This window comes from Orcinus orca, chromosome 17 (assembly GCF_937001465.1).
Source record: "Orcinus orca chromosome 17, mOrcOrc1.1, whole genome shotgun sequence".
In the NCBI taxonomy this organism is placed as follows: domain Eukaryota; kingdom Metazoa; phylum Chordata; class Mammalia; order Artiodactyla; family Delphinidae; genus Orcinus; species Orcinus orca.
The window spans coordinates 47,096,890-47,120,014 of NC_064575.1; the positions used below are offsets into that span (position 1 = coordinate 47,096,890).

General features: G+C 43.2%; 1 non-coding gene across 1 annotated transcript; it reads right to left on the reverse strand.

Moving 5' to 3' along the window:
* Positions 1 to 20,456: 20,456 nt before the first annotated feature.
* Positions 20,457 to 20,585, reverse strand: LOC117203517 (small nucleolar RNA SNORA70). Its single transcript, XR_004486300.1, has one exon. It is a non-coding gene; the product is annotated as a small nucleolar RNA SNORA70 (small nucleolar RNA).
* Positions 20,586 to 23,125: the final 2,540 nt, after the last annotated feature.

The window sequence follows — 23,125 nt, forward strand, 5'->3', positions numbered from 1 at the left end:
GAGCACCTTTAGTTCCTATCACTCTGCCTTGCTTCCAGCAGCTCCTGGCTGCCACTGCTTCTGACTCCAGAACCCAGCAGACCCACAGCCTCAGCCCTGATTTTAGATATTTAAAGATATTTTGAGTCATATCTATATATTAGATGTGTCTTATGATTTCATCTTTTTCTGTTTTCATCTATTATTTGGAAGAGAGGGGAAGCCAAATTGTGAAGTTACGGAGCTATCTTGCCTGGGAATCTTATTCTTATTTTTTTAAATGTATAATTCTGTGAACCATGGACCTTACTTAGTGTAATGGGACTTCTCTATAACTATGAGCCACATGGACCCTCTTACTCATGCCCTTGACCCTGGAAGGCAGGAATGTGCAGCCCTTCACTTCCTATTCCTAAGTATGGGAGGGTCTTACTATTGGAGGATCAAAGTGTGATTCCTGGAGGATCAAAGTGTTACTCTTGGGGGATCAACCACATTTGGAGTTCAGAAGATGGTAAAAATCAGTTTTCTTCTCTTCCAGATTATTCCAGTCCATACTGAGCGCCCTTAGATAGGCCTAAGAAGTCTGTTCCCTGGTCATCCCCTCCCTTCTTCCTCTCTCTCATGGTCTTCTCTGCATGTCCCAAGGTTCCCTGTTCCTCCTCCAAGCTTCTGTTTGTTCCTCTCAGTGGAGCTGGGCGCTGGTGGAGGTGGTGATGCTCTGTGTGCTTTAGGTCCTGCACACAGAGGGAGGGGAGGTCATGAAGAAAACTGATTGTTTTCAAATATTCTGAGAGCATAACTCTGGTATGTTATTTTGTTAAGTGTCTTGACCTCTTTTCCCTGCATTTCAAAGATCCTCTTCTATTAGGCTTTGTGGCCAGGTTCGCTGAAAGGTGATTTTGCTCCCAGTCCCAGAAAGGCCGTGTGAAGGGAAAGTAAAGCCCTCCTCCTGTGCTTTTGCAGAATTAAGTTGAACCCCATGAAATGTGACAGAATATAAACCTTTTGGAAAATTTCTGTTGTGCATTCTAAGGTTTTAGACTGAATCCAAGGCTTATCTTGAAACTTCTAACCCACCCTATGAAATTGGATCAAAACAAGCAACACTTTTGAGGGATAAACTAACAGAGACAACTAGGTAGAATCCAATTAAAAATGTATCTTAAACATAAAAGGACTATGACAGCAATAGAATGATCTGTTCATTTTAAGACAGAAGACTTCTAGTTTATGGGAGTTAATTTCATTTCTCCAATTATTTCAGAACTTAATAATGTGGTAAATACTTGAAGTTATTTTACTTTATTTGAAAAATAATTCATATCAGATTTTTCAGTTCTTTGAAATAAAATCTGCTTGGTGCCTCCAGAGGCTAGAAACTCTTGTTTTGCATTCTTTCCCAGTTCAGGTTTTCTGCCTCTCAGAAGGGTGTTTCCTCAAAGTTGTACAGGCTCTGTAATCAGCCAGTCTTATGTCAGAATTCTCTCCCGATATTCTGATTTTATTCACTTTGTTCTGAAGAAGAGCCTGTTTTTAGACAAGGGGGGCAATGGCGGTAGAAGCAAAGGGCCATCTGTCCACCCTCACTCCCAGTCTCCAGAGGAAAGAAGTTTTGTTAGAGGAATTAGTTTGCTGCTGAAAAGCATTTGGAGAGTTATATTGTCAGGTACCAAGTTCTGGGGGATGTGCAGTAGATAAATGGCCTTTTTGACCTATGACATTAGTAATTGATCATCTGCTAGAACGAACCAGGAAGGGAGGGCATCTGGGAGCGGGAGAGACCTCCCTCTGACCAGGAATTCGTAAATCCAAAGGCCTCAGTGACCTGCAAGACCCTGTTCTTGTTTGGGTGCCTCCTAAAAATAGACCATATTGTAATGACACATGCATGTTTTATAGTCCCATTTATCTAGGTATGACAATATTAATTGAACTGTCAAATTGCTGGAGACCGAGCTGCTCGGTACAAATACTTGGAATTACAGAGAAAGAAATTCCCAGGGGGTCAAGGCAGCTAGATTCAATGTGGAATGTACAACTCACAGGGGTAGTGCCTCCTGTCCACCTTTATCTGGTCAGAGATTCCAGGGAGCTGCCCAGCTTATTCATGCTTGAATGATTACATTAAGAAGCCTGGATCTTGCAGAGGTGTCTCTGTCTAAGGCAAACGTGTGCACAGCTGGTTCTGTTACCTTAAAATACCAGTTAGCCTTGAATTAAGGCTTTGATGAAGGACTTCAGTGTTGATCTTGGGAAACTCTCTACACACTAATTCAAGAGGTGTGTTAGCTAAAGAGTTTGGGGCATAGGTTTGGAGATGCTCTCCGAGGGGAGAGGGAAACAAGGCATTATTTTCCATGTTATCTACCTCTGGATGTGGAAAGGTGTCACCCCTTACCAGCTTCTGAAATTTGGGTTGGGAATTAAAACACACATTACCATTGATTTCAAAATGTTTAGTTCATTTCATCATGAATATAGCATTCAGCATTTTCTCCAGGGACATATGGCAGTGACAAACTCTAAAAGATGCAAGAGCGGACTTCACTCTTGTTCTTGTAAATGGCAACCTGGAATTCTAACTGCCCAGGATCCTCTGAAGAATAAATTGTCAGTCCAGTTTTTGAAACTGTCGTGAAACCACTTAAAAATTTTATGTTTGAAAACCTTCCCTGAGTTTGCTATTTTAAAAAGTGCTGTAGTGTGGAATACATGTGCCTTAAGGAAACAGTCCTGGAAACTTGTCTAAGGCAGGTGAGTTCTAGCCTCTGCCTGGTTGATCTAAGAGAAGCACCATTGTATGGAAATTTTAAGTAATGTCTAGCGGCCTGCTTCCATCCAGAAAGCTGTTGGGAGAGTGAATATATCACTTCCTTATTTTTCACTCATTGCCTTTACCAGTTACCTCCCAATTGGGACTTATCGTTTCCACAGTACTGACTGTGCTCACTATTGTCTCCCTTCTAAATGAGATGATATATGTAAAATTACTTTGTAAATCGCATGCCTCTTCTCAGTTAGGTTATCCTTTTTCTTACTTTATCTTTCTTTACTCCGTTCTCTCCATTTGGAGCCCCCTCCAATTCTCAGTATTCATCCAGAATCTTCCCAGTTTTCTGAGGTTGGCACATAGCCGCCTGGAGCTAACTAGATGTTCAGGAAAATACCTAAGTAATGAAACAAAAGGGTCATCTCAAGACCCAGACTTGTCACGAAGCCTGTCCAAGTCATCTCCCAGTGATGCATCTGTTAGGTGGCTTCCTACCATGGGTACAGGCATGGTCACCATCTGTGGGGCCACCATTATCTGGGGGCTGCTGTCACCTGAAGCCGCCGAGCTGCTCTGTGCTCCCTGGGGCCCTCCATGTGCCAGAGTCACACTGCTTTCAGGGCAGAAGTGGAAAGCATGGCTATGTCCTCTTCTCTGCTACGCTGTGCTTTGAGGGTACTATTTACAATAGTTCTGCTTTGTCCCAATTTCTCACTGAGAGTTCAGAGTAAACACAGCTGTACATTCTTGCCTAACATCTCTCAACCTCCTTGTAATTCAGATAATTCCAAGTTAGAGACATCCTGCTGTACTCCATCCATCCACTTATTTTTCCGCCAAACCATTTACTGAATCTTCTAAGTGTCAACCACTGGGCCAGATACTTAGGATAAGATAGTGATATGTAGATAGAGCCCTTGCTGTCAGGAATTTAGAGGCATGAGACTGAGCAGACTTTGTGTGTCTGCTTCTTTCGTCTTTGGGTGTTTTCCCTATAAGACTTCGCAGAATCTCAACTCTCGGCAAGTCTGTCCCACTCTTCAGCCAGGCAAGGCCAGGTGGGTGTTATGGGGCTGCGTTTCACAGCTGTCGCAGATGGTGGAGGTGGCAGGCAGTGTGAGGGAGGAGGGAGCCTCTGGGCCTTTTTTCACTCCCTCCAAAGATCACACGTGTGGGGCTTACCTTTCTACACTAACCTGTGCCTCGCTCAACGTCAGGACTCCCACCCTTGGTTTCAGGAGATTTATAAAACTGATGAGCTATTGAATAGGGCTTGTCCAAGGGGGGCAGTTTGGATGGGCAGGGCAGATTCTTGGGTGGTATGCAGCTGTTGAAGGAAAGGCGGAAATGAGTATAGCCGAGATGCTGCCCGCCACAGGTGATAAAGGAGTTCATGGGAGCGGTGCCTGAGAATCTGCAGCTCTGGGCTGGGCAACCATGTGCATCCTTGGTGCTGGTTACTGGCCTCAGACGGGCAAGAGCCTGGGCTGTCTCTCAGAGCTGATCCAGCTCCTTTTGGGTGGTCCCTCCAGGTCTGGCCTCCTCTATATAGGTTCACAGAGCCTTGCCCACTCAAGCTTCCCCCTTCTTAGGCTGGGCAGCTCTCCTCTGGTCTCTATATCCACTCTTTGGCTCTCCATGAATTTTTTTTCTCCAATCCATTAATTTGAGCAGTTTCTCAATGAGAGTGCTATTGGCAGTGTGATAGTTAAATAATACCCCCAGCAATATTTTCAACTCACTCCTACTTCCCACCTCCATCATGCTTGGGAGGGAGGTACCTCATATCTTACAGATCAAAACTACCAGCTTATGGGCCAAAGTCTAACCTTTGCTTTCTTCAGATTTTAGCTTTTGATTTTCAAAAATCTTTCTTTTTCTCTCAGAAAGGCTGATTCCTACAACACAAACATGTTTGGCTTTCCACATTCATGTTTCTATTATAGATTTTAACCAACTCTGTAGACGTTCAGGAACCGAACATTAAAAAGTTCTCTTTGCATCTCTGCTGTAATTCTGCCTGGGGCAATGAATATGTCCTGGCAACTCGAAGGAAAATCTTCGTTTAAAAATTTCAAATTTGGACTTCCCTGGTGGCACAGTGGTTAAGAACCTGCCTGCCAAAGCAGGGGACACGGGTTCGATCCCTGGTCCAGGCAGACCCCACATACTGCGGAGCAACTAAGCCCGCAAACCACAACTACTGAAGCTTGCGCTTCTAGATCCCGTGCTCTGCAACAAGAGAAGCCACTGCGATGAGAAGCTCGCGCACCGCAATAAAGAGTAGCCCCCGCTCACTGCAACTAGAGAAAGCCCGTGCACAGAAATGAAGACCCAATGCAGCCAAAAAAAAAAAAAAAAAAAATTCAAATTTCATCTCAGTGCCCATGTCTGAGACTCTCAGCAGAAAAAATAGAGGTTAGGCCTTAGTAGAGCTCCTCCGTACATTACCTCTAACATTCTAATTTGCTGCCCCCTCTCTCCACCCTTTATCAAGTTAAAGAGAAACACAGTGTGATCAAAGCTAAAATAGAAAAGCCATTTGCTAGGAGAGAGGCGCACTGATTTAGCAAAGAGATGACGAAAGGCATCTCTAGTTTGAGATGAACAGATCTGTAGCAAAGGCAAGGACAACTTTGGAGAAAATTCAGAGTAGTCGAGGGTCCCAGACCCTCAGGTCAAAGTTAAGAAAATTATTCAGAAAAAGAGAAGCATATCATTAGAAAAAAATGTGTGAAGTGGATAGGTAGATCACGAAGGAAGAGATGTAAATGGCCAAGAATATTTGGCTTGTTTTACCAGAAACTGAACAGCAATCAGAATGGCAAGGAGTAAAAAGTCTATTAATACTAAGAGTTGTCAGTCGGGTAGGAGGGGTGAGCATTTGTCTGCTTTACCATTAGGATAGTAAACTTGCGTGTCCAGAGCATTCTGGAGTATAATTTGACAATGTTTTGAAATTCTTAGAAAAAGTATACTCTTTTTTTTTTTTGCGGTACGTGGGCCTCTCACTGTTGTGGCCTCTCTCGTTGTGGAGCACAGGCTCTGGACGCGCAGGCTCAGCGGCCATGGCTCACGGGCCCAGCCGCTCCGCGGCATGTGGGATCTTCCCGGACCGGGCACGAACCCGCCTCCCCTGCATAGGCAGGCGGACGGACTCTCAACCGCTGCGCCACCAGGGAAGCCCTCTGCTACTGTTTTATTCTTCAATTCACATGGAAGAAAACTAGGCATCCAGAAGAAACTTAAACCGAATCTCTAGTGAATTTGAAGGTCTGAAGTTTTTCTCTCTTCTTCCGTTTGACCATGGTCCTCATCCTCAAAGAATATTTATCTTGTAAGAGGGAAAAAATAGTAAACAAATAGCTATCATGCTAATGCTAAGTATAGTGTGAAAAAAATTCTGTGAGAATGGTTACGGTGTGCAAAAAAGGGACTAGTTTGTTTCTAATTGCGATGAACCAGGAAAGGTCATCTTTCTGGGTTTTTAAAAAATGTGATAATTTTATTAACTGTAATATTATTTAAAAATGTGCACAGGTGGAACCACAAAATCCGTATCATAACTTTTCACTTCCAAGGTATTTTGTTCTATTCGGACTGTTATAGTGTTTAAGAACTTACAAACCAGTTGCAAATGCAGCTAGCTGAGATACTCAGTCTACTAAAAACCAATTAATTAAACGTATCTAATGTTAATTACTCACAATTGCCTGGCAGATAATTGATCCTCATTAAACATATGTTGATTCCGTCTCCCCTGTCTTATGTGTGGGAATGGTTAGGGATTATGGGGGGAGTTATTGGAAGTCTCAAATTTGAACTGTATACTATAGACCGGTATTTTATTATTTTTATATCAGGAAGACTCTTAAGGGTTACATTGTTTACATCCTTTAGTGAATAAATAACTATGCCACTAGCTTTTGTGAATGTATTTCTGAAAAGTGCAAGAAAATGTTTTATTTGCCTTAATCAGCAAGCAGGTTAAACATTCTTCCCGCAATTTCATGTAAGTGTTTAAATTTATTTCCCAAACCCTCATGAATACCAAAGGGTAAAAACTCTATCTCAGCACACAATTAGTGACTTTATATATACGCTTCTCATTTGCTCATTACAACGTGTATGTATAATAGTCTCTGAACTCCACAGCCCCATTTCTTCTTCCCCTTGACCCTGCCAGCCCTTGTTTCACTCTAGCTTTGTGCAATGACCTCCACCCCTGCCAGCCTTTTTGTCTGGCCAGGCTTACATATGCGTAACTGAAATATCATGAATTCCAGATGAGTGGGATCCAAATTTGTGAGGTTGTTCTATATGCTTATTAATTCCACTGTCCCACACAGGTGGCAATGTGGTTTTAAGAGATGTTGGACGCTGTGAATTTTCCCTATGCATTGCAAGGATGGAAAACACACGTGCTAAGTAACTCAGCTGACCGACTGTAAGAGCTCATTTTACACAATAGCTCTTAAATTTTTATAACGGCCTGGCTTACTGTTGGTGGTCTTGTTACTAGGCTTCAGTAATTGTACTTTGGGACTCTGTCTAATAGTGGAAGCATGAGGTAACATTGCTTTACGATTTCTTAAATGAGTTAATACCTGGGAGGTGCCCTTGCCCTTTTACACCAATTAAACAGCATTTCCTTGTCTCTTAGCTTATATTAAATGCATTTAAAAGGACAAAAGAGTTTCTAGAGGGAATAAAAATGTACTGGACTGAGATTTAAAAATGTACCTAGTAAATGTCAAGTCCTGCATCCAAGCTTATGGTAGGAATCTAGGTAGTGGTCTACATCGTCATGTGTTTGAAAGAACACCAGCTGCTGTAGATGAGAGATGTGTGTGTACATGGAAAAGAAGTGGAAAAACTGGGTCAGCATGGTGACAAATAGTAGGCCAACAATGGCTTTCTTTTGAAAAAGGTAATTGAAGCAAAGTGGTTTTAAAGGTTCACTTATTTAATTAAAAGTCCCAATTATTCATTTATTTGAAGCTACCTTTTCTTTCTAGGTTCACCATTAAGACTGTTGGTTCTGGTGTCAGACTTTCTGTCTTTAGCTCAGACTGAGTACAGGGTGAGTTGCTGACTTTTGTAAGCCCCGGTTTCCTTATCTGGTTCATGGGGATGGCAATAGCATCTGTTTCCTAATGTTGTTGTGATGTATATTAAATGGAACAATCCTTATAAAGCATTTAAGTAGCAGGATGCCTGGACTCGGTGAATGCTGTTAATGTATGGGTGCTTCCTCATCTACAGACGGTGTTATTTCTGCTCTAGACTTGGATGATGTGATATACTTTCAAAGTTTTTTCACACATCACAAATCATATCTCATTTGATTCTTCCCATTGTTCTTTGAGGTAGGCAGAGCGGGGGTTATTTTCACCCAGTATTAGTCAGGGTAGGTTAGGCTGTAGAAGCAAGTAGGCTCCCCAAAACTTTAGTGGATTAGCCTGAAACAGTCCAAGGAAGATATTTTGGTTCAAGGGCAGCTTTCTCTTTTTTTTTTAATTTTAATTTTTTTTATTGAATTATAGCTGCTTTACAATGTTTCAGGTGTACACCACAGTGATTCAGTTTTATATATATGCATATATTTTGTTTTGATTCTTTTCCATTATAGGTTATTATAAGATATTGGATATAGTTTCCTGTGTTATAAGTAGGTCCTTGTTGTTTATCTATTTTATATGTAGTAGTGTGTATATGTTAATCCCAAATTCCAAATTTATCCCTCCCCCCCTTCCCCCTTTGGTAGCCATAAGTTTGTTTTCCATGTCTGTGAGTCTGTTTCTGTTTGTAAGTAAGTTTCATTTGTATCACTTTTTTTAGATTCCACATATAAGTGATATCATATGATGTTTGTCTTTGTCTGACTTACTTCACTTAGTATGATAATCTCTAGGTCCATCCATGTTGCTGCACATGGCATTATTTCATTCTTTTTTACGGCTGAGTAATATTCCATTGTATATATATACCATATTTTCTTTATCCATTCATCTGTCGACGGACATTTAGGTTGCTTCCATGTCTTGGGTATTAGTGCTGCTGTGAATGTTGGGGTGCATGTATCTTTTTAAATTAGAGTTTTCTCCAGATCTATACCTGGCAGCTTTCTTTTACAAGGTGATTCTAGGACATATATTCTGGCTCTGCCCTCTTCAATGCGTGGCTATCTGGGCTTCCATCATTAACCAGATGCAACTGGTGGGAAGAGAAAAAGGGGGCATGTCAACTTCTTGGCCTGATATATATGCTTCCTGTGCCCAGGAAGAAGATGAAACAGATTTATGGTGAATAGCTGGTAGTCTCTGCCACATACTCATTTAACAGAATGAAACTGGGGCCAGGGAAGCTGAAGTGATTTGCCCAACGTGATGTAAATATTTGTAGCCATCATCCAGCCTGTTGGGATATGTGAATCCTAGCTGGAGTCATAAATGGGACAGTGAAGAGGACACAGGAGGAAAGGAAGAGCGGGCTGATGGAATAGAGGGCCAGCCTTGATACTGGCATGGAGATGCCCCACCAAGCAAATTCCCCGGGGATTCTCACAGCAGCTTTTTTAGTGCCTGAGGCAAACTTTATCTTCCACTTTGCTTGCCTTTCTTGCTGTTTCTTGTTCCCATTTGTAGATGCCTAGTGGGCAGCTAGGCCCGGGTGAGGGAGTTTCAAATCTCCACTGAGATAAAACAACAGCACCTCTCCTGCTGCTATTGTTGCAGGCATCCTGGCTGCGGGCTCACGGAGAAAACCTTGAATCAATTTGTCTCCTGGAGGCCAAGGGGTTGGCTGCCTGCCCTTCACAACTTGTTAAAATGAACACATAGACTCTGGGGGTGGGGTGCAGCTAAATCTGTGGGGTGATTCTCACACCATGATCCTTTCTGCTGCTTTTTTTGAGTTCTGGGATGTCAGTGTCACCGCGCTGGGAGCAGAGAGTGCTGAGCCTTCCATCGCTTTTCTTCTCCACCTGAAATGCTTTTAAATGTAACACTTCAAATTTGCTGGAATTTTGCCCAGATACCTTTTCTCTCCCAGCTGGACTCAAACACTCACCCAAAGCTGTTCCTTTGGGACAAGAGTCTCAAAAGACCATGGCTCTTACCTTTCTGAGAGGTGATTAACACCCAGGTCACATATGCATCAGACACAGTCTGAAGGGCTCCCCCTCCGCCCTGGCCAATGGCCGATTGGACCAGCCAACACGTTTTGTTTTACTTGACATGAAAGCTGGTTGAAGTTAAGCAGGAGACATGTTTTTGTTTCTTTAATAAATAAAAGTAAGGACCCTCTACATGAATAAAAGTAAAAGTCAGTCCCCTGAGGTTTTTAGGCTTCCAAAAATAGTCCCCAACTTAGCCAAGGCTAATGCAGCCAGAATTTCCATGGAAAGCTTCACTCGTGAGGAAGAGGCGGTGCCAATGGGTGTACAAACAGGCCGCCATCCACCAGTGCCCCCAACACCCCCGCTTCCTGTCTCAGTCACTTGGAGTTTAGAGAACAGGTTTTTGAACTCAAGTTCATTTTCTGGTTTGAGATAAAGACAACAGAGGCAGCAGCAATATTTCTTTATCGTGGAATCCAATTTGGGGGCTGCAGGGGGACGGGTGAGGTAGATTTATGACGGGAGGGTTGGGGGAAATTTGTACCTGTCAGTCAATGAGGGCAGATTTCTTAAAAAAAAGGAAAGACGGGGCAAGAAAATGATACTAGGTAAACTGACGTTAAAAAAAGAAAATGCGTTTTAAAGCAGCTTTTTCTTCCTCTGAATAATTGATTATCATGGCAAAGGTCAGCTGGTTAACAGCATGAACTGTCTTCTAGTATATTTAGCTGGAGACCCCTCTCTGCAGGATTTGCTCCCCAGTGAGGGGCTGCTCCAGCAGACAGCACACCTGTGGATTGCTCACCTTGTCTACCTGTGGCCATGGCCGACTTTGTCTCCTTGAGCAAAAGGTCAGAGCATTTGTCTGCTTAGCAAACTTTACTGAAGTTCAGGGTTTCAGGAAAACTATTAGAAATGTGAGAGAAAAAGAACCACACCAGCCAGGGTGATTGCACCCATTCTGCTATGGGGCACCTTAGAAGTTGTGATGGCTTGAGGGAACCGACGTGGAAGTTTCAGGAATACAAATTTAAAAGTAAGCACTTTTTTTGTCGTTGGGGAGGGAGGGAGGGTGATGGTAATGTTTTTAGCTATTAAAAATTCAGCTTTGCTTAGTAAAGAGTGCTTAGTTGCTTTAAAACAGATTTTCATTATTTTATTTTTATTATTTTTTTTATAAAAGACACTCCTTTCATGGCAGACATGGGCTTGTTGCCATCGGGCTGTGGAGCTCCACCCACTGACTTTTGTTTTTTAAATGATATTTTAAAATATTTATTTTGTTTAGTTATTTATTTTGTTTAATTTTTTGGCTGCATTGGGTCTTAGTTGCTGGCACGCAGCATCTTCACTGAGGCATGCGAGCTCTTCATTGCAGTGCACAGGCTTCTCTCCAGTTGTGGGGCGTGGGCTCTCTTGTTGAGGTTCGCGAGCTCAGTAGTTGTGGTGCTCGGGCTTAGCTGCCCCGTGGCATGTGGGAGCTTAGTGCCCCAACCAGAGACAGAACCGGTGTCCCCTTCATTGGAAGTCGGATTCTTTTTTTTTTTTTTTGCGGTACGCGGGCCTCTCACTGCTGTGGTCTCTCCCGTTGCGCAGCACAGGCTCCGGATGCGCAGGCTCAGCGGCCATGGCCCACGGGCCCAGCCGCTCCGCGGCATGTGGGAATCTTCCCGGACCGGGGCACAAACCCGCGTCCCCTGCATTGGCAGGCGGACTCTCAACCACTGCGCCACCAGGGAAGCCCGGAAGGCGGATTCTTTACCACTGGACCACCAGGGAAGTCCCCTAAAATAGATTTTTAAAGACGAATCTGTTCTTCACTAAATCAGGGTAATTTTCAGAGTTCGAAAAGCAAAATGTGAAAATCCTCCAAGGGGCACCTAAGCTGAATAAAAGAGGCAAACGCTCTTCCCTGCCATTTCAAGGCATTACTTGATTTTTTCTCCTGTGTCCTAATTTGGATGGATGTGTATGGGGTAGTGGTGGTGGTGTATATGTGTGCGTTCAGTCTGGAGGGGTTTTATTATGTACATGACCTATCCGAAATGCGCTCAGTACTCCACAGTTTGAAAGACAGAAAAAACAAAATGGAATGGACAATGATTATAAGTATTATTTTACTGTTTTTTTTTTTTTTTTGCGGTACGCGGGCCTCTCACTGTTGTGGCCTCTCCCGTGGCGGAGCACAGGCTCCGGACGCGCAGGCCCAGCCGCTCCGCGGCATGTGGGATCCTCCCGGACCGGGGCACAAACCCGTGTCTCCTGCATCGGCAGGCGGACTCTCAACCACTGCGCCACCAGGGAAGCCCCTATAAGTATTATTTTAATTTATACTTTTCCGTGGGTCAAATAACCATGACAATGCAAAGACTTTTAAGAGCAAGTCCCCCAAAAGTCACCTCTGTCTGTGGTTGGGGGAGGGGACGAGGGGCCAGGAGGGGCTGGGATGAGGGAGTCATCCTTTCCCACAGCAGCTCATCAGCTAAGTTAGGCTTTTCATATAGAGATCCTTGTTTAGAGAAACTAAAACTGCATCCCTAGTCTTTCTTCAGAAACTTGGTAGCCCTGCTTGGTGAGATGATCAAGCATTTGATGGCATGAGAGACAAAGGTGTGTTATTTATTTCCTTTGAAATAATGGGGAGAATGTAGAAGAGCTAGTAACTGAAAAATAATACATAGCATATTCTCATTCTCTAGTCTTCAAAGAAGGAGTTTTAAAAGGACCTCACTTAAATTTTTCAAACAAAACTAAAATCATGGCTCAATTTTTTTTTTTTTAGCTGAGAAAGAACTTCTGCACTGCAAAGGAAAATTCTTCTTGGGCAGAAGTGTGTTTACCCCTGGCATGCTGAAACTCTGAGATTCTGTGAAAATGTCCATTTTCATGCTTCTAGTGTTGGTTCCCTTTCTTGTTCAGTTTTAGCTACACACACACTTAAAACAGGAATCCTATCCTGTATGTTTTGATGCCCAAACCTTCAGATATTCGTTTTGTTAGAAGAATATAGTGTCACTCAAGAAATGTTTGAGTCTCATGAAAGAAACTTTTCACTGTAAATGTTCAAGAACTCAGATCCACCAATGAATTCATGTCTATGTAATGGGAAAACATCTGGGTAAAAGGTACAACAAGATCAGTTTATAAAGGAGATTTTTTAACAGTGCATCAGATTTTCAAATGTTAGTACACCCTGGCAGTGCACCTGTTGTATAAAGCAAGGCTTCCTTTTATATAATAACACCTCCCTCCCCTTCAAGCTTTCTGGCATAGAATCGTAAGTTTCAGTAAACAAGCCCAGCTTTACCATATGCTGTGCCTTTCACAACTTCACAGACTTTGGTTTTAACCCTGCCCAGTCTTCATCTTTCTGACCTGTCCCCATAAGGAAGTTTCTTTCCCTTCCCGGTGACAGTTTCTGTTGTCTTCACACCAGTGTACTTGCATCTCCAATAATTAGAATCATGGACTGTTGCCTGTCTTGTAGGACACCTAGACGTCACTCCTAATTTACAGTTGAAGAAATTGAGCCCAGAATGGTAAAAGGGACTTTTCCATCTCAATGTGAAAATAAATATCACCTGCTTTGTTGCCTAAATATCTCTCAAGGCTTTTACCTCCTGTCTCTCCCCATAACCACTGCCCGCCCGGGTCAGACTCATCTCACCTTTTCTTTGGACCCTGTTGTAATAGCCTGTTGTCTGGCCTTTCCTAATCTTCCCCTGCCCACTTTACACTGGCTTTTTCTACTAGAATTAGGTTAATCAGTCTAAAATATGAATATGGCTACTGCCACTTCTGTGCTAAGGTACTCATTGCCTTCAGGATGAATTCCAAGTTTCTTAGCCCAGTGCAGCAGCCGCTCTGTGACTTGACCCCTACCTGTCTCTCTAGGCTTACTTCCCATCCTTTTTACCTCACTCTTCATGCTTCCTTAATATTAAACTGTTTGCAGTGCCCTGCATCCATACCACCAAACTGTCACTCGCCTGTGCGTGTGGTATTCCTATATCAGTCTGATGTTTTGGTTGCGAGTAAATGAAACCAACCCTAGTTAATTTAGGCAGAAGAGAAATTTCTTAAAAGGGTATTGGTATTTGTTTTCCTCTTTCCGGGAAAGAAAGAAAAAAGAAAAAAGAAAGGACATTGGGAGGCTTACAGAATTACTGCAAAGGCTGAAGAACTAGGTCAGAAGCTACCCAGCTGAAACCGAAGCTCAAATCACGCTCTGGGGCAGGTCCACTGAGGTTGCACTGCTGTAGCCTCCGCATTGCAGCCTGCTCTGCCGCACCCTGACCCTGGGGGTTGGGGGCTGCCCTTTGGCACCACTGTGCATGGAAGCTAGACCTTGATATGGCTGCTTATAGCGCCAGAAGTGATTTTTTTTGTGATCTGTATTTCTTCGTGTCCCTAGCTCCCAATCTCACAGTTTTGGCGCATGTATCTGCTTGTCCAAACCTAAGTCACGTGCCTGTCCCTAAGTGCGCAGGAAGGGGGAAAGAAAGTATCACAAATGTTCTCCGTCTATGCTGAGGATCCCACAAAGCTTCAGAAAGAGGGAAATTGCTCAAACAAAGGAAGTTCAGGTGCTGTAGAGCCGCAAGAGTGACACTTGTCCAGTATGATCCTTCAGGCTTTATGAGCTACCCATGTCTGTTAACAGCTTACTTTCATGCACTCTGTCACCTTTATTCATCTAGCTAATTCTTGCTCATGTTTTAATATAAGCACAGGTGTCTTTGCCTCAAGGAAGTCTTCCTTGCACTCAGGTTGGGATTTGTTTCTCCCTTAGCCTTTTGGGCCTGTTTATGCCTTATCGCTTGTGACATTTTCTTATGTTCCCACATAGGTATTTGTGTTCAACTCTTGTTTTTAAACTCCCCAATGGTAGGTACTGTGCCTTAGGTATCTTTGGATACCCAGTGCCTACCACAGGGTTTGGCTTATGGACATGCCTGATGCCTTTATTCATTCATTTGCTCACTGTTTGTTGAACTGAATTGCCGAAGATTACATAAGTAATTGGTGGCAGAGGTGGGAGTAAAACTCAAGTCTCTTGTCTTTAGTGTTTCTAAAATAACAGAAACAGGCACATCCCTCCTTTCCCTCTCTTCCACTCTAATCCTTATTGATTTTTTCCCATGGTTTAGATTCTGCCACACTTCATCATTTTCAGTGGATTCCTTTCCCAACCATTGCCATGGCACATGGTTTAAGGAACCCAGATCTGTTGAACTGTAAACTGTGGTTCTGTCCTGGATATGGAATAGGCAAATGCAGAGAACTTTTGGGAAAATGTATGCAGCTACGAGTTGGCTTTGAATGATTATACCTCAAATTGAATCAGGCTTCTTTGGTGCAGAAGTTCTAAAAGATCAATGCTTTGGCCTGTGGACTTTCTGGCCAAGAAGTGCGTGCACTTTTAAGAGGAACATAAACACAGCTCACGCTGGTCATACAGCAGCTTGGGTAGGTGGATTTATACTTCATCAGACAGTTGGTCCCTGGGTAGAAATGTGGGCCAAGGGCCAGGAGACCCTGGTTCAATTTCCAGTTAAGTCATCTCTGTTTATTTCTCACAAAATACATATTTAAAAAAATTTGAAATTAAAACGTCATGCTTAAAACACTCTACAGTAAACAGAGGTCTTAAAAGAAGAGCTGTTGCCAGCACCACTTTTTGTTAAAGCTGTATCCAATTTAAAGTTTATTTTATACCCAGGATACAGAGTGGTGTGCAGAGTGCTACAGAAGTCACTGCACATCTGATCTGACATTTCGGCAGGCCTTTTCCCTGAACAGGATACTCACAAACTTGGGGGCTGGCTTTGGGCATTGATGGATGCGCGTGGACGTGTCCACGGGATACTGGACATTCAGTGTATTCCTCTACGGCCTGCTTCTTTCTGCTGTGCTCCACAAAAGTCCTGTTGATTTTACCTTTTAAGTAACTCCTTTCTCTTCATCTCCTCCCCTATCCTGGTCCTATTTCTGTCACCTCCTGATTTGTCTCTCTGGATCCCCTATTGCCAGTATCCAGTCAGTCCTGACCATTTCGCTTGCAGTACCCTCTCTACTTCATATACATCTGTGGCCTCCTATTGCCCTTAGGATAAAGGCAAAAATCCATAACATGGCCCAAGCCCTTAGGTCTGGTTCCATCAAGCTCTCCAACTTGGTCTGGCATCCACCCCCATAGCCCCTGCTTTCCCTGGGGCAGCCATACGGGGCTTTCAGTCTCATGAGCTTGTGCTATGTCCCTCCTGCCCCAAGGACACCCTTAGGCTGTTCTCTCTGCTTGGAAACCTCTCCTCAAAGCCCCCTCATCTCACCCACCCCGTGCTCTTCACCTAGTTAATGCCCACCTATTGTTCCGATTTCAGTTCCGAGGTCACTTCCTTAGGAAACTCTTCCTACCCTCCTACTCCCAGTGAGACCTCGTTGTTTATACTCTTACAGCATGGCAAGAACATTCTTTTCCTTTTCAGCATTTATCATCGTTTGAATTTACACATTTATTTCTGTGATTATTTGAATAATCTTGGTGTCTGTCCTAACACCAGTGCAAACATTTTTCAAGCACTTACTGCATACTTGGCAATTTCTAAGTCCTGTCAAAGCATTAACATATTTAATTCTCACAAAAACTGAGGAAGTGTGTCCTATTACTACCCTTCTTGAGGGCTTAAGTAACTTGCTCACAGCCACACAACAAGTTAGCATAGAGATGGGATTTGAGCCCAGACAGTCTTGCCCTAAGTATAAAGATTGAATCAAGACCCTGCATTGCCTTCTCAGTAGACAAAGATTTCTCAAACTTTGTTTCATTATTGACCTTTCAAGGGCCCCTTTTAGACATGCTTTACTGATCTTCCTCCCATGAATTTTTTTTTTTTTTTTTTTTTTGCAGTACGCGGGCCTCTCACTGTTGTGGCCTCTCCCGTTGCGGAGCACAGGCTCCGGACACGCAGGCTCAGCGGCCATGGCTCATGGGCGCAGCCGCTCCGCGGCATGTGGGATCTTCCCGGACCGGGGCACGAACCCGCGTCCCCTTCATCGGCAGGCAGACTCTCAACCACTGCGCCACCAGGAAAGCCCCCCCCCCCGCCCCCATGAAATTTTAATGTTACAGATAGATGTACTGTTGTGGTGGGCAGAATGGCTCCTCCCCTTCCCACCCCTCCCCCAAGACATCCACGTCCTACACCCTGGAACCTGTGAATAAATTATATTGCATGGTATGGGGAACTTTTGGCTGCAGATGAAATTAAGGTTATTAATCAGATGACCTTGAGCTAAGGTGATTATTCTGTATTAGCCTGGTGGTCCCAATGTAATCACAAAGTTTCTTATAAGTGAGAGAGGGAAACAGGAGGGACAGTGTGAGGGAGATGCAGTGTAAGAAAGACTTGACTGCCATTGCTGGCTTTGAAGATGGAAGAGGGCATTAGCCAAAGAATATGGGCAGCTTCTTGAAGCAGGAGAGGCAAGGGAACAGATTTTTCCCTAGAGCGTGAGAAGGAGCACAGCCCTACCCACACCTTGTTTCCAGTCCAGGGAGACCCATTTCAGACTTCTGACTCCCAGTACTGGAAGATAATAAATTTGTGTTATCTTAAGCTATTACGTTTATGATAATTTGTTACATCAGGAATAGGGAACTAATACAAAAAATGCAACTTTGTGTCTGTATGTATATATACATACACATACATATGATTGCATACACTGCACATACTATATGCATATCTGTGATTTGTACATAAAATGAGTAATTTTCTTCAGCACCCAGGAACAACTTTTCACCCCTGGTGGCAATATAGCCTCTGTTGAGAATGCATGTACTAGACTGTGAGAACAAGAATCATCCTGGTTTTGACCACTACTGTAGCTCCTGTTCCTAGCATAGTGCCTGGCACATAGTAGACACTCAGTAAGTATTTGTTGACTGAGTGAGTGAATGAATAAATGGATGAATGGCTATGAATGACTTGAATTAAATAACCTGCTTATGAAAAATAAAAAGGGCTAAAGAGCTCCATGTTGGAAGTGAGTGAATCAATGTTTTTGAATAACTGTGAGACTGTAGTGCTTGTGAACGCTGTTCATCTCCACAGATTTATCAATGTCCAAGGGCACCTGTAGCATTGGGTTAAAGTGATCCAAGCACCAGCAGGAGGGGCCTGGCAATGTTGGCTCTGGGGTGTGCAGAGAGCACAGCAGTAGGCAAATGGCCTCAGTCTGCCTGAAGTCTGGGGGGTAATTGGATGAAGTAGCCGCACGTATTTGGAAAAGGAATCAAGATCTACTGTGAAATGGTGAAACTTCTTGGCTTATCAATGATCAAGCTTTCTATATACCAGGCTCCTTTTCTGTACTGTACACAAAACCCAGGCGGAGCCAAGAGCTTCAGGGCAGATGTTAGCCCTCTTCCCCTCCACCCGTCAAGTGTCCATTTGGAAGGAGTTTTCCAGGGCTAGGATTTTGGTGGCCTTGCTTTTGTAGGAGAACCTACATCCCCGTGTGGTTTTCTGACCACCTCCCTGGCTCTGGGGAAGGTGCAGGCTCTTCCTGGGGCCCGCTCTGTGTCTGTCTTGTGGCGATGACGGGAGCGCTAAACTCCTTAGGGTGACAGGCCATGCTGACTTTGGTTCTGCCCCTGGCGCTGGTGCGTTCAGTACATTTCTTTCTGACTCTCCTAGAGATGCTGTGTGGGACAGTCAGGCAGAACCAGCCAATCAGGGTGAATCCAGGGGGATGAAGTGTGGAATGTGTTGAGCTCTGCACTTCCATGCCAATGGGGACTGGGCAAAGTCTGCAGGATTGTTGGGAGGGGGCTGGGGGTGTTTGGGGAGGTGGCCGAAATGGGAGTGGGGCACAGTGCAGCACAGGAGGCCTCTGGGGGAGTAATTTCTCAGGCCTCAGAGCCTCTCTTGGCAGAGTCCCTCACTTCACTTGATCTCACCACACGGCAGTACTGGTCTCCAGGGCCTATGCATAGCTAACAAGGAACACTTGTCTGGCGTTCATGTTTACAAATAACTTTCCTGTATAAGATCTCGGGATGGTGAGTCTTGAGGGGGTCTGGTCTAACCTTTCTGTGGTTGTTTTGTTTCTGTATTTTAGCAATCATTGATTCCAATGCCTACTATGTGCGATGATAACAGCAAACAAAAACATTTGGATTGCATTTTCCATTCAACGTATTTTTTGACTTCCATTAGCTAATTCATATCCAGTCCTATGAGACTGGATCTTATGCCTTCATTTTTCAGATGAGAAAACTAAAGTTTAGCAAAGCACATGAACATACACTGTTCATTAGGCGATGGAAAATAATAGTATGATCTACCAAAATATGTATGTACTATAAGTGCTTTTATTCCTTTAATTCCCAGAGCCCTGGGGGTAGGCATTAGTATTACTCTCAGTTGACAAATGGGAAAATTGAGGTGCAAGATGGCTAACAACTTGCCCAAGCTCAGACAGCTACTAAGAAGAAGCAGGATTTAAACTCAGGTAACCTGGCTTCATAAACTAGAGTTTCAACCACTCTGCCATTCTGCATCCCTTCAAAGTGGTATTTCCAGTGCTGAATTCCACACCCTTCTTTCATCTCTACCATGGTACCTTTCTATGCCAAGCAATCTGAGAAGGACAATGACATCGTTTCTGCTTACAGTCTGGATGGGGGAGTTAAGTTGCGCACTGGGTGATTTTCAGGGCAGAAGGCCGTATGTACTAAGGCAGAGGTCAAAGGGAGCTCTGAGGGACCATAAAGAGTGGCCCAGGAGACTTATACCTTGTGGTCTCCACAGCCCCTTCCCTGCTGGTCTTGCCCATGCTGGCCTTCCAGTGGAGTAGCTACTCTTAAGTGGAGTAGCCTTTGCAGTTGTCTGGATTAGTCATTTTGACGTCAGATTTGGGGTCTGGGGGCCATGCCCCTGGGAAGTTTCTCTTGGAAATTTTCCACCATATGTAGCATGACCAGAAAACATAGAGGTCATCAACAAGCAAACTGCTCAAAAGAAGTATCCTAAACTGTCCTATACCAGGTGCCTGAAGACAGAGATTCTTTGGGCTCTGGTTTTCCTTTGCTGGTTTCTTAGAAACTTGGAAGGATCATCTGTTGCTGCCTCTGCTAGGTGCTGCCTTTTCTTTTCCTTTTCTTTTTGACAGGAAAGTAGGATTTATAGGTGGGCGTAAGGTGGGGACAAGGCTCTCATGAGTGCAGGGCCTGCCATGTGTCCAGGGGGCCATGATTAGGGGTATGTTTGACCCCACAGCCATCTGGGATGAGCTGCTTTTCTGTCACCATGTTTTCAAATTCATCCACATTAAACTTAGCAAATCCCTACTTCTTGGAGATGTGGATCTTCTGGCGGCCAGGGAACTTGAACTTGGCCTTGCATAGGGCCTTGATCACATGCTCCTTGTTCTGCAGCTTGTTTTGCAGATGGACATTATGACTTCGCCAATGTGGACCCTGGCCACTGTGCCCTGGGGCTTTTCAAAGGCACCATGCATACCAATCTGGAGCCTAGATTAGGGACAGCATGCCAGATGTAAATGTCCACTGGAAAGGGCTGTCTCCAAGGTCCCTCAGGGCAACCCATGCAGGCAACAGGCTGCATACACTACCTAGGAGTTTGCAGCCATTGCACACCAGGCCTCCATGGAGGAAAAGAGCACAGTCAGCGTAGTTGGCTGCAAATAGGTGCTCCCTTTTCTAATCTTGGATTGAACCCAGCACTCCATGGCTACTTTCTCCCAGCCACTAGCCCAACTTAAGCTTGACATGCCCCCCTTGGACATCATTTTCTAGATTTAAATGCAATCTTTTGTCTATATTTTGAAAACTCCAAATTAAGATATGTAGGTTTGGCACATATTTATATACTTCTGGGAGTAATGATTTAAAATATTTGAAATTAGAAGTGGCTTTAATTTCTTAAACATATGGTTACTGCCACGCTACCACCATAATTTTGCCAGAATCCCTACAGTCTGGCTGCTGTAATCATCTCTCTCTTTTGTTAGCGATGCAAGAAACTCTATTTTCTTCACTGGGGTTCTCTCCCCTTTATTTCCTTGCCCACACTGAGTCTATGCCTTTGTCATCACAGCTTGAAACTCCTGGATCCTTGGCCAATCAATGCCTTTATATGAGTATTTAGGGGACATTTGTTTCTTTAGTGTGGACTTTAAAATTAGTAAACCCCTCCAAACCAATTGGCATATAATTTTTTTGGATATTTGATATTTGGGAAATAAGTTACATAGAAGTTTATCTCATTCACTGGTAATGATCTTGGATAGTCTTGCTTTGTGTCTTATAACAAGAAGGTGATAATTTCCATTCATAATTGTATCACTAAGTAATATAAAACCATTTGATGTCATGTTTGCTTAGCATTTTGCTCTTAACCTTTATGTAGGTTTTAGTACGTGTGTTAGAGTTATTTGTTTTCCTGTCTGTTTCTCCCATAGATGATAAGTTTCTCACAATCAGGAATCCTTCCTCATTCATCTTTGCGTTTTCAGTCCTAGCATGGTGCTGGGAACAAAATATATGTCCAAAAAGTGGTGTAGAAAAAATCAGATTGATGTCTTTGATCAGTTTCATAAATGATCTACTATTATCACTCACTGAGTCATAACTATATATTTATGTCTCCTTTACCAACCATTAAGTTTCTGGTTTGGGCCATTTAGTACAAACTATAGATTAAAATGAACAGTTATATGCCAACAAGTTGGACAACCTAGAAGAAATGGATACATTCCTAGAAACATACAACCTACCAAGACTGAATCATAAGGAAACAGAAAATCTGAACAGACCAATTACTAGTACAGAGATTGAATCACAATCAGAAACCTCCCCTAAAACAAAAGTCCAGTACCAGAGGGCCTCACTGGTGAATTCTACTAAACATTCAAAGAATTAATACCAATCTTTCTCAAACTCTTTCAAAACATTGAAGAGGAAGGAATGCTTCCAAACTAATTTTATGAGGCCAGCATTACCCTGATACCAAAACCAGAAAGGGACACCACAAGAAAAGAAAATTACAGGCCAATATCCCTGATGAACAAAGATGCAAAACTTCTCAACAAAATATTTGTGAACAAAATTCAACAATACATTGAAAAGATCACGCACCATGATCAAGTGGGATTTATTTCAGGGATGCAAGGATAGTTCAGCATCCACAAATCAGTCAGTGTGACACATCACATTAGCAAAATGAAGAATAAAAATCATATGATCATCTCGATATGTGTGGAAAAAGCATTTAACAAAATTCAACACCATTTATGATAAAAACTCTCAACAAATATGGGTATAGAGGATACATGCCTCAACATGATTCAGGCCATATATGACAAGCCCATAACTAATATCATACTCAGTGGTGAAAACTTGAAAGCTTTCCTCTAAGATCAGGAAAAAAACATGGATGCCTACTTTCACCTTTTCTATTCAACATAGTATTGGAAAGTGTAGCCAGAGAAATTTAGGTGAGAAAAAGAAATAAAAGGCATCCAAATTGGAAAGGAGAAAGAAAAACTGTCACCATCTGCAGGTTATCTGGTATAATATATAGAAAAATCTAAATACTCCATGAAAAAAGCTGTTAGGACTAATAGACAAATTCAGTAACGTTTCAGGATACACAATCAATACACACAAAAAAACTCTTGGATTTCTTTCTTTTAAATAATTAAATATTTATTTATGGCTGTGTTGGGTCTTCATTGCTGTGCGCAGGCTTTCTCTAGTTGTGGCGAGCGGGGGCTACTCTTCGTTGCGGTGCACAGGCTTCTCATTGCAGTGCCTTCTCTTGTTGTGGGGCATGGGCTCTAGGTGCATGGGCTTCAGTAGTTGTGGCATGCGGGCTTCAGTAGCTGTGGCTCGTGGGCTCTAGAGTGCAGGCTCAGTAGTTGTGGCACACAGGCTTAGTTGCTCTGCGGCATGTGGGATCTTCCTGGCCCAGGGCTCGAACCCGTGTCCCCTGCACTAGCAGGTGGATTCTTAACCACTGCTCCATGAGGGAAGCCCAAAACTCTTGGATTTCTATACACTACAAATGAACTATCAAAAAGAGAAATTAAGAAAACAATTCCACTTACAGTTGAATCAAGAAAAAGAAAATACCTGGGAATAAATTTAACCAAGGAGGTGAAAACCCTGTATATTGAAAACTATAAGACATTAATGAAAGAAATAGAAGATGCAAATAAATGGA